This window comes from Notothenia rossii (assembly GCF_949606895.1).
Source record: "Notothenia rossii genome assembly, chromosome: 2".
NCBI classification, from domain to species: Eukaryota; Metazoa; Chordata; class Actinopteri; order Perciformes; family Nototheniidae; genus Notothenia; species Notothenia rossii.
Genome location: NC_136904.1, coordinates 16,478,873 through 16,493,207, shown reverse-complemented (window position 1 = coordinate 16,493,207; position 14,335 = coordinate 16,478,873). Strand labels below are relative to the sequence as shown.

Sequence of the window (14,335 nt, the reverse complement as noted above, 5' to 3'; positions counted from 1 at the left end):
CTTAAATGCATAAAAAGTACACTGACTGTATTACAATTGAATGACCTTCCAGTTAAGTCATATAAATTAATGTAATTCTTCTCGGATAATTGGTTGCATTAGTGTTGCATTAAGGAATTGATTAATCTGTCTAGATTGCGGACAGACAGATATTTCTGCCTTTCTATGAGTTTGTGTTTTCTCAGCGCATCAAATATAGAACTAGATTGATTTGCAATAAGGAAACATGACATCTGACATTAAAACACCATCCATTCTCCTGAAGAGGTCCCTTCCTGTACATTTGACACGCATGGGACACCTGCTTTAACCCTCTGGAGTCCAGGTTCATGTGTGTTCATTTAGGCCAAATTGGTATGCATTCACTTGTGTCTCTGTTTGTCTGCACCCCACATGCATGTTATAATTTTAGGACAAACTCAGCCTGTAAGTCTGACATCTTATCCTTCAAAGCAACCAACAATACAATAAAAATGGCAACTAAAAATATGCTCATATTTAGTGGTAATTCCCTTAATATGATACAAGACTCAGCTTCATCATGTAGTTATTCAGCTGTGAATCATTGGTGAAACGTTCCTCTTTCTTATAAATCTGAGTAATTAATGAAAATAAGTAAAAACTCTAATTATATGGAATCTCTGCTTTTTTGGCTACTGAAAGGGAACTTGTGGTGCCACAGGAGCCCCTTCAATTTGCCAAATAAGGGAATAGTGCTGATGAGGTGAGAAGCACAGAATGCCTAAAACAAACTGTAGAGGGGCTTCAGCAAAACAGCCAGGGGCTTAAGATATATTAAATTACCATGATTGGGACTTAAGGCATGGTTAAAGCCTTTTGGAGAGGCTGGGGAGCCTCATAGCAGAGCCATTCATGTCTGGGGAGCTAGGTCAATAGGTTGGGGAAGTTCACAGGACCTGATTCTATTCTTATGCAAACGCGAGTACAAGACCTAAAGCTCACTGAGTTGGAAGATATAAATGACGGGACAATCATCTACAGCCCTCCACAGACACAAACCTAGTCTACAGCTGCCTACTGTCTGAGCTCACTCTGAACGTCTCACTTCCTACTGCGAAAACCAAATGTACACAATGATCTTACTCAGTGCCAAATTTGAGCCCTTTGAAAGCTTGAATGGAATGGAAAATACTGCCTGTTCTCCATATTGTATGTGAAATAAACAGGATGTCACAAACAGTTTAAGGTTATTAAAGCTTAAAAAAGCCATATAAAAGTGAGCTTTGTTCGTTGCGTGCAGCCTGAAACTGTATTTCTCAGCCTTGGTGAATAATGCCACCTCTGGTGAATTGTACAACAATAGACAACATCTATCTCCATCAGTTGACAAGTAGAACAGCGCAGGATTAATGAATGAATTCACACTGAGAGCCGTGAGAGAGAACACCTGCAGCTCATGAGTTCCTCTAATCAAATACACATCAGGCTCAGATGATTAAATGTGATGAGAGAGCAAAATTACATGACCGAAAATATGTGATTGTTGATATTTCATTGCAAAACCATTGGCTTTAATATGCTGCTAACCTCCTATCTGAATCTGTGTGATGAGGCTTTATGGTCAGGGCTCTTTGCAGGACTGTCAAGTTCTTCCACACTAAGTGTTGACAATGGTTTCTTTATTGACTCTCTTTATGCAATGGTCAGAAATATCACTGTGCACTGCAACCAGCTTTCCTGTATTAGAAAATAAATAAATGTCCAAACCATGGATAAAAGGCGCCATGAATTAGCATTTGCATTGATTTATTGCATTGCATTGGTTTTTCCTTGTGCACTATGAGGGTCTCAGATAAGGTGTGGTATGCAGTACAGACTGTAAAGACAAATGTGTGATATGATATTGGGCTATATGCATAACATGTGATTGATTGATAAAACAAATGTTAAACTGTCACCAAGTAATGTTTCTCCCTCAGTATTAAATACATGCATATCACCACTTGTGATTTTAAAAATAGGAGACAAATTAGCATGACCTTTGACTCCTCTGAGAGGCCAAAGACACACTTGTACATCATTTTTCACAAAACGATATATCATTTTTTTGATATGAGATACTGAAGTACGATATTCTGCTGTTAGAAAGCGTAATATATGGCAACATGATTGTGTGACTTTATTTAAATACGCTGGGTAGAGTAACTGAAGCATCAGAGGAACTGGTACACACACGTGTCTGTCGGCTTGTCCCGGGTCAAGTTGTGTCCCAGGAGAGTGAGAGGTCGTGCTCCCTGTGTCCGGCAGCACACTGCAGCCCTGCGGACACCAGGTCGTCACCATGTGGGAGGCAGTTTACTAATCTGAGGTTCAACACAACAGACGGGAAGTACTACACAAAAGCCGGTCAATAATGCCATCATGTGCGATTACATCATCTCATTATTGAATGACATTAGAGGAGGATGTAAAAGTGACTTGATTTGTGGTACAGATGAGAGGTGAGGTCTTAAGTTAGGCTTGTATTATTTATATTATTTATTTTATTTCTTTGAATTCATATGTTTCGTTACATATGTTATTTTAATAACATTTTTAGAGGATTTATCAGATGGCTAAATCTGAGCAAGTTAGTGCGACACTTAGCCGAGGCCTACGATTAAGCTTAAAAACTCATTTTAATAACATTGTATTGAAAGTTTCAGACAACATATACATTTAGTTTACATTTATTCATCACTTATCGTGTGCAATTTTTCATTCATGGACCCTTTTCTACCAACAGTATTTACCTATTCCCTGGTTTCAGAATCAGAATGCCTGTATTTGTCCAACAGAGGGGACATTTACATCCGTTCCCACGTTAGTAGAGCCAAAGATAGCTTAGTATAACTTAAGAAGCATGCATAAAATGTGAAAAGTAACACAATTTACAAAATAAACATCCAGTACCAGAAACAGTAAAGAAATATAGCGACCAGGTGAAAGTATTAAATGTGGTAGTATACGGTAAACATATTGCACATTGTATCGTCTATTTTTATGTAAAAAAGATTATTTCCTTCCTTGTACCACTCTGCAGTTTCAAGAGTCATTTTTATACAAATGTAACATGCAGACTAAAACGTCTCTGTCCAAGGTGCTGATAACCAAAAACACTGTAAATAATAACACTAATCATATTTCTCAAACATTTATTTTATTAAGGGAAGAGCAAAACATGTAATTCAGATCACTTGATAATCTCAAATGCCATAATACCATTTTAATAAATTAACTTACACAAATTGTAAATGAACAGAAACAGCAGCGTTTTAAGGGACATGTGTTCATCCAAATGCGGATGACATCACACATATTCAACTACAAAAAACAAAGTCCATATTACTTGAAGCTGTGTCATCAATCAAAGCTCACATTTCAATCAAATCCATTTGCATTTTTACACATTTTTCAAAAGTAATTTTCAAAAAGCAAAGACTTAACACTTGAATATAATTATATCTAGAATATGTTCTTTTTCAGAATCAAAACTCATTTATGCAAAGGTTTAATGGCAGACAGTATATGAACTGTGTCTTGAGCTGTATTTGCAGCTGAGTCGCACAGAGACAAAGCCCCATGTGTTGTCCGGTGAGTCCGTGTGATTAACACGCTGATACACGCTCTGACGAGCCTCCGCTGCACAGCTGCATCATTATGGTCCTTTCCTAAAAAATTAAAACAGACATAAACATAAGAAATCTGAATAAGCTCTGCAATTCAACATTTACATGTATAGAGTCAGATAAAGTGATGTTCACTCTTAGCATTTACATGTTTCTCCAACTGGTTGCATCATCCCAGCACATTGTCCTCTTTTTTCTGAATTTCAGGCGGGAGCTTGATGTGAGATCAGCCCGCAGCCATGCCGCTGCCAGATTCACCAAATTATATATAAAGAGGTTCCCGGACAATTTAATCCCACTGGGAGACATGGTAAGACCCTTTCTTTGCCAATTTTCACCCTCTCTCTTATTCAAACCTCCTCTTTCTTCCTGCAGTTTCACAAAGCAGGATCGTGCTTTCTTTTTTTTTCATGTTCCCTCATATCTTTTCTCAGTATGGCTGCCACCCCCGAGCACCTCAGACAGCATGCAGTTTATGCAAATCATCAGCCTTTCAAGCTCAAAGTTGAATGAGACCTCAACAAAATCTATCTCCCTCTTTTTCTCTCTCACACACACACACACACACACACACACACACACACACACACACACACACAGACACAGACACACACACACACACACACACACACACACACACACACACACACACACACACACACACACACACACACACACACACACACACACACACACGGCTTAGTTTCCCAGGCGCTTTTATTTCAGTTTTTAATTTGAAATCCTGTACTTCATTACAGGTAGCCATAGTAAAGTGAGGTGTAGCAAGACGAAGTGTGTGTGTGTGTGTGTGTGTGTGTGTGTGTGTGTGTGTGTGTGTGTGTGTGTGTGTGTGTGTGTGTGTGTGTGTGTGTGTGTGTGTGTGTGTGTGTGTGTGTGTGTGTGTGTGTGGCAGGGCGGTGGCTGGAAGTGTATGTGAAGAGTGATGTTAAGTGGTGGATGGATTGACACTAGAGTTAAATCGCGAGGTAGAGAGAGGTAGGTGTGTGTGTGTATGTGTGTGTGTGTGTGTGTGTGTGTGTGTGTGTGTGTGTGTGTGTGTGTGTGTGTGTGTGTGTGTGTGTGTGTGTGTGAGCATGATGAATGTGAAATTCTTGGTGTTCCCAGGCTCTGGGTGATGTTTGAAAGGCCTGAGGGGGGCTGGCTATGGGGGGGGGGGGTTCATGTGCCCAGCTGTTGGGGGGGGACCCGAGTCTCTCTCTGACAGGCTGTCCTTTTCACCAGCACATAGCCAGGCCAAGCAGACCGCTACCATAACAACGCCACAGGCCCTCTGTCATAGCAACGCCATGCAGTCACTGCAGAGAGGCAGGTTTTTTTGGGGGGGGGGGGGACAGAAGTGAATGAGGAGTCGAGACGTTTCCACCCCTGTGAACTTGAACTTGACTGACAGTCTGAACGACTGGCGGGGCAGAATGGAAATCCACTCCTAGAGATATTTTCAGTGATTCAGTTCCCACAATCATTTTTTATTCTGTGGACAAATGTTTTCTCTTAATCCTGTCTGGGGGCTTGTGAGGGATCAATAAAATTAAGATAAAGTGATAAAAATGTGACACGAAATGTATATAATAGACTGTTGCCTTGAGATAAATTGTTTGGTCATATTTATGAACATAAAGTGTTTAATTGCAATTGCATTTCTGTTTGAATTGTCCTGTAATTAAACAAGGAAACAGATTGTTATAATATCATAAAGTAAATTAACAAATACAACCACTACACAAACTAAAAACCGGGTAATAATGATGATAATATTAACATGAAACAATTGGAATAACTTACTTAACTATGTATTATTAAAAAACATGTTTTTTCTACTTTTTTTAAATGTGTGTACTATAATGTATTTTAACAGTTGCCATGAGTACAAGCTGCAGCTCAATTATAATGTGTCTAATATGTTATCTCCCTCTCTCAGGGTCGCTGTAACCCGCAGCATGTTTGCTCCAACCTAAAGCCTATGAATGGTGACTGGTCCACATCGGGGGTCTTAGCTGCCCAGACCCACTCGACCATGGGAAAAGAGGGAGCTGTGAAAGGTCCCCTGTCGCCGTTACAAAGCCAAGAACAAGCCATAGCAGGATAATCACGTTTATCCCCAGATTAAGACAGAATTGCAGCTGCGGTGTCCTTGTGGGGGGAGAGGGGGCTGCAGGGACGTAAAACATACAACGTCCTTCAGCCCTGAGTCCTTCAGGTTCTGGTGCTGAGGTACGAGGCTGTTTGTCCTGTTTGGATCAGGATGTGCAGGTTATACTGCGAAACCTGGGCTTTGTGAGAGTGAGGTCTCACAACAGAAAACAAAACAGCTCTTATAACAAATGACACCCAATGCAGCATACTTCAACAAAGTGTGCATTCAGTGTAATTTACCCCAGTAACACATTTTAGAGTATTTGAATTTTAAAGATTTTATGCTGTTTTTTTGTTATTTATTCATATTTTAAATATTTTTTTACATTTGGTTTTATTTGATCATATTGTCTTCTTATGTCCAGTTCCAAAGGTGGATGTAATTACTTTTGGCTTTCAATTAATTTGAATAATAAATTGTGTGTTATTTGTGTGTTGTTTATGAATTGTTGTTTTGAGAATAGTTACAATTCATCAGTCTGAGTCTAGTAACATGAATCAAGGATGATCATGTGACACAATGGCCTCTTTCTTTTTCATTAACATTAGTTCTGGAGTGAGACCACACAGCCATACACTGACTGTGAGAGAGTCAGCACAGACATAAAGAGGCAGGAAGACAAAGGAGCAACTTTTCCAGGAGACACTCTCATGGCTGCGGTGCTAATGCAGGCATCTGCCACTGTCTGGTCTGACGTTCCCACCTCACTTCCCGCCTGGGCTTCACTGCAGCGCCCTCTCACATATAACAACGTTGGGAAAAAGAAGTGGCAGACCTTTGTCAAGTGCTCCTTTCACAAAGCAGCCATTGTGGAGCAAAGCCAGGATCAGAATGATAATGTGGACGCAGACTAATGTTTACCAACAGGTCTCTTGCAGCTGCATCCAATCAGACGCTGCACTGTGTTTGTTCATCAGGAGACAAAACAACAACACTTGTTTTTTAAGTACACACACATTACATACTAGGCTGATATTAAAGTCAAACGGAGTAATCTACATACAGAAATGTTTAAAACTCTGATTAAAACTCATTTTAATCAAGCTCTTTGGTAGTCACAGTGTTTTATTGTATGAGCTCATATATTATCACCAGGCTTCACACCTGCCCCTCCCCCAGCATCTTGTCTAATTACAGCCTGGTGTCTAATAAAGGAACAGTACCCCTTTTTATTTTTCAAGCAAATCCTTGCCTTTGTCAACTAAACTGCAACGTTTCAACACAGATATTTAGTCTGAAAGTAGGTGGTGTGCTGAATATGACAGGTCAACAGCATTACAATTTAAAATATGAAAAGTAAGAGTTTGTTCCAATATGGACATGCTTTTACTGTTTCGGGAAGGTATACTTTCTAAAATTAATCTTTAAACTATCATTGAATTATTGTCCATGTATGACCTAACACGAAATAATTACATATTAAATGATTCAGTATTCTCCCCACAGGAGTTTAAATCCTGGCAATTCCCTTTTTCATGTTTCAGAAAAGGAATATTTGACAAATTCTTATACAACCTTTGGTGTCAGGTTGATTTTTTTAGGGCAGGTTGGATGGTGGCAGGGGGAGTAAGACTAATGATTTTATGTTTTTTTTATTTTACAAACCAGTTTTTAGGCTGCATTTAAAAAAAAAAAAAGATTTTAGTGAAGGCCTTAGGCAGAGCATACAGTTCAGGTTTTTAGGGCGAATCATAGAAAATCTACATAGCCTACTGCACCTTTATTAAAAACGCCATTATAATTGACTGTTCATTTTCTCTGTCTACAATTTAAATATTCATTTTGTTCTCCAGACGGGCAGATAACAGCGGATGAAGGGGCGCTGTGTGCTGCTGCGCCTTTAAATACTCTCCCCTCGTTTCTATGCAATTATGTTAATATGCAGAGCTTGTCTGGCTCCTATTCATTATCGGCTGGACTTGCGTGATTATTTCCTTTATTTTCCATCTTTGTGAGGCCACTTTTGGGTTTTTTGTCAAGCCTGCTCTATCCCAGCACAGCGAAGGTCTGTCGGAGGGACCAACAGAGAGCGCTCAGAGAGACTTTCTGCAGAAGCGTTCATGTCGCCGCACATTGTGAGAGCTTGATTATTCCCTCTGTTTCAACACTGCGGATAAAACACACCGCTCTGTCAGTAAGTAGCTTGTTGTCTCTGGGCTGTATTTGTAAAATAACCCGGGTAAATTAGCCCGGATTTTTAATGACAAATATGTAATTGCATCGAACTGTAAATACACAATTAAACCCGCAGATTAGGCCTTGTGTTTGTAAAGGTGAAACTAATGGACTGATGTTTAAAATGGCGGTAAAAGAAGAGACATATTCTTTCTAATAAATCTTCATTAATCAGCATCTGAGCTGTGGTCTTTTTGGAAAAGTGTACAAAATGTAAATGTGAAATAAAGGCCTCCTGCTCCAGTCGGACTTCTTTATAATTTGTTTATTGTTTATTAATGAAAACTCATATCACTTTAATCTGCACTGCAACATCGCTTTAATGAGGAATCTTGTTGAAAAAGATATGTTCATATTGATGAGACAGATGCTTAGTGATCTCTCCACCTTAAACCTAAAATGATAAACAATAATTATTACGTTTCTTCACTGATTGGCTCTGTAGAATATTAACAAAAGGAGACTGTAATTAAGGCCTTCAATTATCTGCTAAAAAGGAGCAGTTCTCGAAAATAAGTTTCATATAAGGGCCCTATTCAAGGCCTAACAGGGCTTATTATCTACAATATTTTTTAAATAATAATAATTCAAATAATTACAGTAAATGCAAGCTAACAATATTTTGGGCTATTTATTTGAAAGGTGATGCTGCTGTCTCTCTTTTTTAAAGGAACAGGTAAATACAGGCAACATACAAAAGCATCTAAAGGCATACAGTGCTTTCTGTTTTCAGTGTTAATTATTTCATTTTTACCTGCCAACCTTTTCAATAAAATCATTCATTTAGATATTTTATTTATCCATTTATTTTTGCCATTTTGATATGAGTGTAATCTGACATAATGAAGATGTGGTCACATTAAATCTGACAGGTGATTGCAGGAATTTCTTAAACTGTTTTATGACCTTAAAAGGTACAGAGTTTAAAATACCACATGTGGATAAACAGTCTGTGAATATATTGAATGTACTTTTTTAAGGATCTGTTTTGCTTACTTAAAACAAAAACACAATTTTAACTTGTATTTTCTGAATCATGGTTTTATAATTGTAAATGACTTGTCTGCTAAAGGCTACATCTGCAACACTGTTTTGTTTCTCTAAACTTCTGAACTAATAAGACTCATTACTATTTCCACATGCACTTGTGACCTTAGGCTATCCAGGAACTTCAGCTTTAATCAAATCAAATGTCATAAGATTGTTTACCAGTCGAATCACTGATTCATTCATTTACGGTTCAATCACAGAATCGGTTTATGTACACTGACTCATTGAGTGACCTTTTAAAGGGCTCAGTAATGTGACCTCACTAATTACATGTGGCTACATCTCTTAGTTAGTGAGATGACACCACAGAGGAGACGTGTTGTAAGACGGGAAGCCTTAAAGACAGCGCTGATTAAAGTCTGACCCACAGCTAACGATGGAGCATTTAGAGCGGCTGCTGTGTGCCAACACAACCATTTTAGAGGCAGCAGAGAGACTCCGTCAAGATGGCTTCCATATAGACAACATGATGTTCTGGCAGTGAAGGAGGTCTAGCCTGCACCGTCCGACACAGGCTTTGTGTAGTTAAGAAGTCACTGCTTTGGACATTATTTGAGTTTTTCTCTGCATTTTCAACACCTTGTATGAAATTGTTGCCAGCACATAACTGCTGCACATTGTGTCCTTACATGAAATGTTTCCTGTAATGAATACAAAATATTGTACCCTCTGCTGTAATGGGATTTATGTTGTCATCTCATGCAAAGTCCCCGAGAATAAATAAAATAAATCTCCTTAAAATGTTCTGAGTCATTTGAAATTAAATGATTGGTTTGGGAAGTATAGAAATTAGGCCTCTTCACACCAATTTGATGGTTTTTGTATCTTATCAGTCCCATGCAGACTATTTTCTTTTGTTGCCTATAGTTTGTACTTTTTTTGTAATTATTTGTGATATTTCATGTTATTTCAAATATACAGGACAGGGGTTTGGGAAGCAATGTGAGGTCCTCTGGGTCACAGTGAATATAAATGTTGCTTAAAATATGTCTTCTAGCGTAAAAAGATATACAACTTCCAAAGTTATGCACATCTAAAGAGTGATGCATCATATTTTTGCATTACATGTGCAGTATTGACAGCACACATTTACTATGACCAGGTAATAAAGTCTATGCGTTTAAGGGAAGTGTGCTGGGACAGCAACATGTATGGGTGTTTGAATACATACAGAAGGGAAGAATGTCTAAATAATTATTCTTATATTTCCCCAATCCCCATAGATGACAGAAGAAAATCCTTCAGAAAAGTTATGTCCTTTGACATGTTACATCTCACAAACCAAAACAAGAAAGAGAAAGAGTAAATATTGCTTGTGCAATCTTATTTGTGTGTGGCCTCTAATATGGGTAAACACATGATGTCTGATACTGTTTGAGAGGCTGAACAAGAAACCAAAGTGAAATTAGATATGTATGAAATCAGTAAGCATAAGAAGGGATATTTTCAAAGCATATTACACAGGGGTGTTTAAGCGATTACAATAAAATGCCATAAAACTAGTTTAAGGTATTTTTGCATGCAACAAATAACTATTTCCATTGTTGATTGATCTTAGTTTACATCAGAAAACAATTTCCTGATGCCTAAAATGATATCATAAAAGTGCCCATTTTGTACAAACAAGAGTCCAAATAAAAGCGTAACCCACCTGAAAAGACATGATGTCCTCTGGTGTTTGTCGTTGTCTTTTCTCTCATTAACACAGGAAGCTGAAGGTTTGGAGGTCATTCCTACTTTCGGTTATCTAGCTTTATGATGGAGGTTTAACACTCATACAGCTAGATAACCAAAGATAGGAACAGGCTCCATTGTTGACAGAAATGGTAAGTCTGAAGCTGCCTGGGAACAAAGAAAATGATTACAGAGTGAATAATACCCTAATTACTTTACTTTAACATGGCATAGGCTTCAACCTAAACTGTTTTCAACCAGCAGAATTAGGTTTGGGAAAACTATAATATCTCATACTAAACATGATTTCACAAATGTTTCAAAACCAACTGAAATTAGCTTTTTTAAGCTATTCATACAAAGACAAATATTATCTTAATACCCATTCAAACATATATCTGGCAGGTCTTTCAAGTAATTGTTTAACATTTTAGATTAAACCATTCACTCATCCTATGACTAACTAGCTACCTATGACCAAGTGAGGTAGAGTGACAGGCTGATGACAAGCATTGTGGAAACCATATTGCACTTTATGTTGCTAAATAATACTGTACATTAAATCCCCCCTGCTTTGCAATAAGAAGGGACCCAAGCTTAACCCCTTTAGCTCCACATATGTGTTTTTATTAAAGCCCAATCTCTACAGTAAAGATGTAATTTAAAAAAACAACAACTATAAAACCTATATTTGGGATGTGGACACTGTCAGAAAGGCCATACAGGCCTGAATTCCTAATTTATGAAAGACACTATCTCTTAGTTTCTTCTGCTTTTCCAAACGAACTGGGATTATTCTATTGATATCATGCTGATTAAATTATGCTGAATTCTTAGACTTGAGGATCACTTAATTTTCAAACTCATATATATACTTTTCTTTCTCTAAATTGACCTTCATTCTTATATGAATATATATATGGATTTAAATTATAATCTATTTAATCTTAAAATAACCTCGTGATGAACTCACGCTTTTCTTGTCAGTACGTCTGACGTCAGTCGTTTTAATTGGGGAGTAAATGCATGGCATGCGTCACTTTCTTTGAATATCTAGAAAACTCACAAATTACATAAATAATAATAGACCTTTATAAATTAACATGTCCAAAATACAACATACTTGAGTTTGTGTCTATAGTCCATTTCAGACATGCAAGGCACATCAATAAAGCTCCTAATGGGTGTGAAGTTGTCTATTGACTCAATCTACTGGGGCTCTCGGTTTAGCAGGCTTTAATTGTTACCATAAAAGCCTAATTGTGCTTTTGTCAAATAGGTCAACCCGTATTTTATAGATTTACTCCTTGTGAGATTTTACTGCAAAATACCTAAAAAGTAATATTGACCTTATCTGGCTTTAACTATGAACCCTGAAGCATTAGACTTGGACATAATATGGTTGAATTAATGCAGTCTGAAACACCCTGGTCCTCAAATCTGTCTAAGGCCAGAGCATCTGCAGGCTGACAATGAGATGCATTCATTTAAAAAAACATGCATGATGTCGAACAGTACCACCTAATCCAAAACACTTACCTCCACTCGCATCGTGTCTCCTGCATCCATGGAGACTAAAACATCCACATGTGGTGCTGAGGACGGTGGGCAGCATCTCTCGGACTCCAGATGTGCAGGACGACACATGAGTTGGTGTGCAGCCTCGCTTTGACGAACAGGTGTGGATCAGATCAATAAATCCCACACCTCCTGCCGAGGCTGGGTGTCCGCGGCGGGTTGTGGGTGAGGTTATCCTTGTTCAATTGTGTTTGTATCCGTGTTCAGGAGGGTTTTCTCCAGCAGGTGGGACGGCCTCCTCCGCAGTGTGAGCAGCGAGGGTCCCTTCAGTCCGGGGTCCTGAGTCCCTGCCGGAGCCTCCAGTGATCTCCTCTCACCTCCTTGCTGCCTTTTCCCCCCTCAGGCTGCGCTGACGTCACACCGACGGCAAATCGCTGATAACCAATCAGGTGGTCTCCCCGTGAGTGGAAGTGCGATGTTTAGAAATAGCTTGTATTAACAATGCACGAACCAATAGGAACTGTACTGTAGTGATATATGTTTATATATTTATTTGTATATCACCATGAACCCAACTGTTAAAATGTTAGTCTTAGTATGTATTCTGTCATTAAATGGTTTAGGTATTTCAATTGAAGTCCATGGATGATATGACATTGTTAAAAAGGAAATACAGCAACTGTTAATCAATAATATGTTGAAGCATGCGTTCACCACTTGATTTAGCTGTTTAAACAATACACTTCAGATTTGAAGCCACTATCCAGAATTGGAAAATATCTGACTCTGCCGCCCCCTTGTGGGAGTGAAAACAAACACACAGTGGGAGACCAGAGTGCTTGGAGTTTTGCAAACCATTGTCGCAATTTTGAATTTCTCCAGAAAAAAATAAAGAACAAAAATAATTGTGTTCTCACCCACTGCCCGCACAGTACCCGACCCTGTGCAGGCAACAGTCCACAGGTAGATTCAGTTTTGTATGTATCCCTCAGACCAATGTTGAGTTTTCTCGTCGTTCATCATCTCATACACATTTTAAAACTCAATATACATCAATGTTTGAGTCATTTACATTAAAGCCAGTCGCTAGAAATGTTAGCAGGTAATCCATTGCTTGCCCAGATAAGAAGGAAAGATACAAAACAGTTAAAAAACACACACAAAAAGCTCATCAAGTCTGTGCTCTCCAACCCCACTAGTATTCATATTTAGTAAAGAAAAACCTATTTTTGGGCAAAATCATAAGACCCACTGTACACGAAAGATTGTTCCCCAATGGCTAATATTTATATTTGGACTTAACTAATTACATGGCTATGGTTCAGACATGTTGCCAAAATTAAATGCATCATCTCAGCCCCTCAGTCAAGATGATCATCTCTATCCAATAATTAATAAAATGATTTGGCCCAATTCATGCCCCAATGTTTCCCAACTTCAGCTTTTTTTTCTAGACCATTTTAAGGTTTGCAATTATTTGTGTAATTATCCCCCCAAATGTAATTAACCATTAAACTATATATGTAATGTACTTTTATGTATATATGTACCTGTCTATCTATATTCTGAAATTCCCCTCTCAGGATCAGGAAAAGCTAAACTGAATTAAAAAGAATACTTAAATAATTCATTGAATTTATTGCTCAAACAAATACATATGCTCCTTTAAAACTGCACATATTCACCACCAACACTTGCACTTTCTCTTAACCTGGTTTGGTTTCGAGTTTTAGTCCAGGGTGAAATAACACTGTTGCTGACCCTCATGGAGATGAGCTAAGAAATATTGGACTCAGGTTTTGAGGATATACCGCCCTCTGCTGCTCAGATTGTTTGACACTCCCATCTCACAAGGTTGAATTTCTCTGCAAGCTAGTGAGAGACGACCAGGTAAACAAATGCTCATGTACATAATGGCAAAAAGGTTAAATGCAGATGAGAAAGCTTTGTCTTATTTGTTTTTTCAAAGGAAATGATCCTCTGAGTTTTTCATCAACGGATCCTATACTTTGGCTTGTTTGGGACATGAAAACAGAAACTAGGATGTTGATAGGGTAACCATCCTTCCAATTGAATGCAGGATCATCCCAAATTAGAGAATACATTACGCTGTTCCTTACTTAATCATTATTTT

General features: G+C 38.3%; 1 long non-coding RNA gene across 1 annotated transcript; it reads right to left on the bottom strand.

The window, feature by feature from the left end:
• Positions 1–2,674: 2,674 nt before the first annotated feature.
• Positions 2,675–12,584, bottom strand: LOC307030465. The gene is made up of 3 exons (XR_013805665.1): positions 12,223–12,584; positions 10,661–10,851; positions 2,675–3,671 (listed from the first exon to the last, which is right to left on the bottom strand). It is a non-coding gene; the product is annotated as an uncharacterized lncRNA (long non-coding RNA).
• Positions 12,585–14,335: the final 1,751 nt, after the last annotated feature.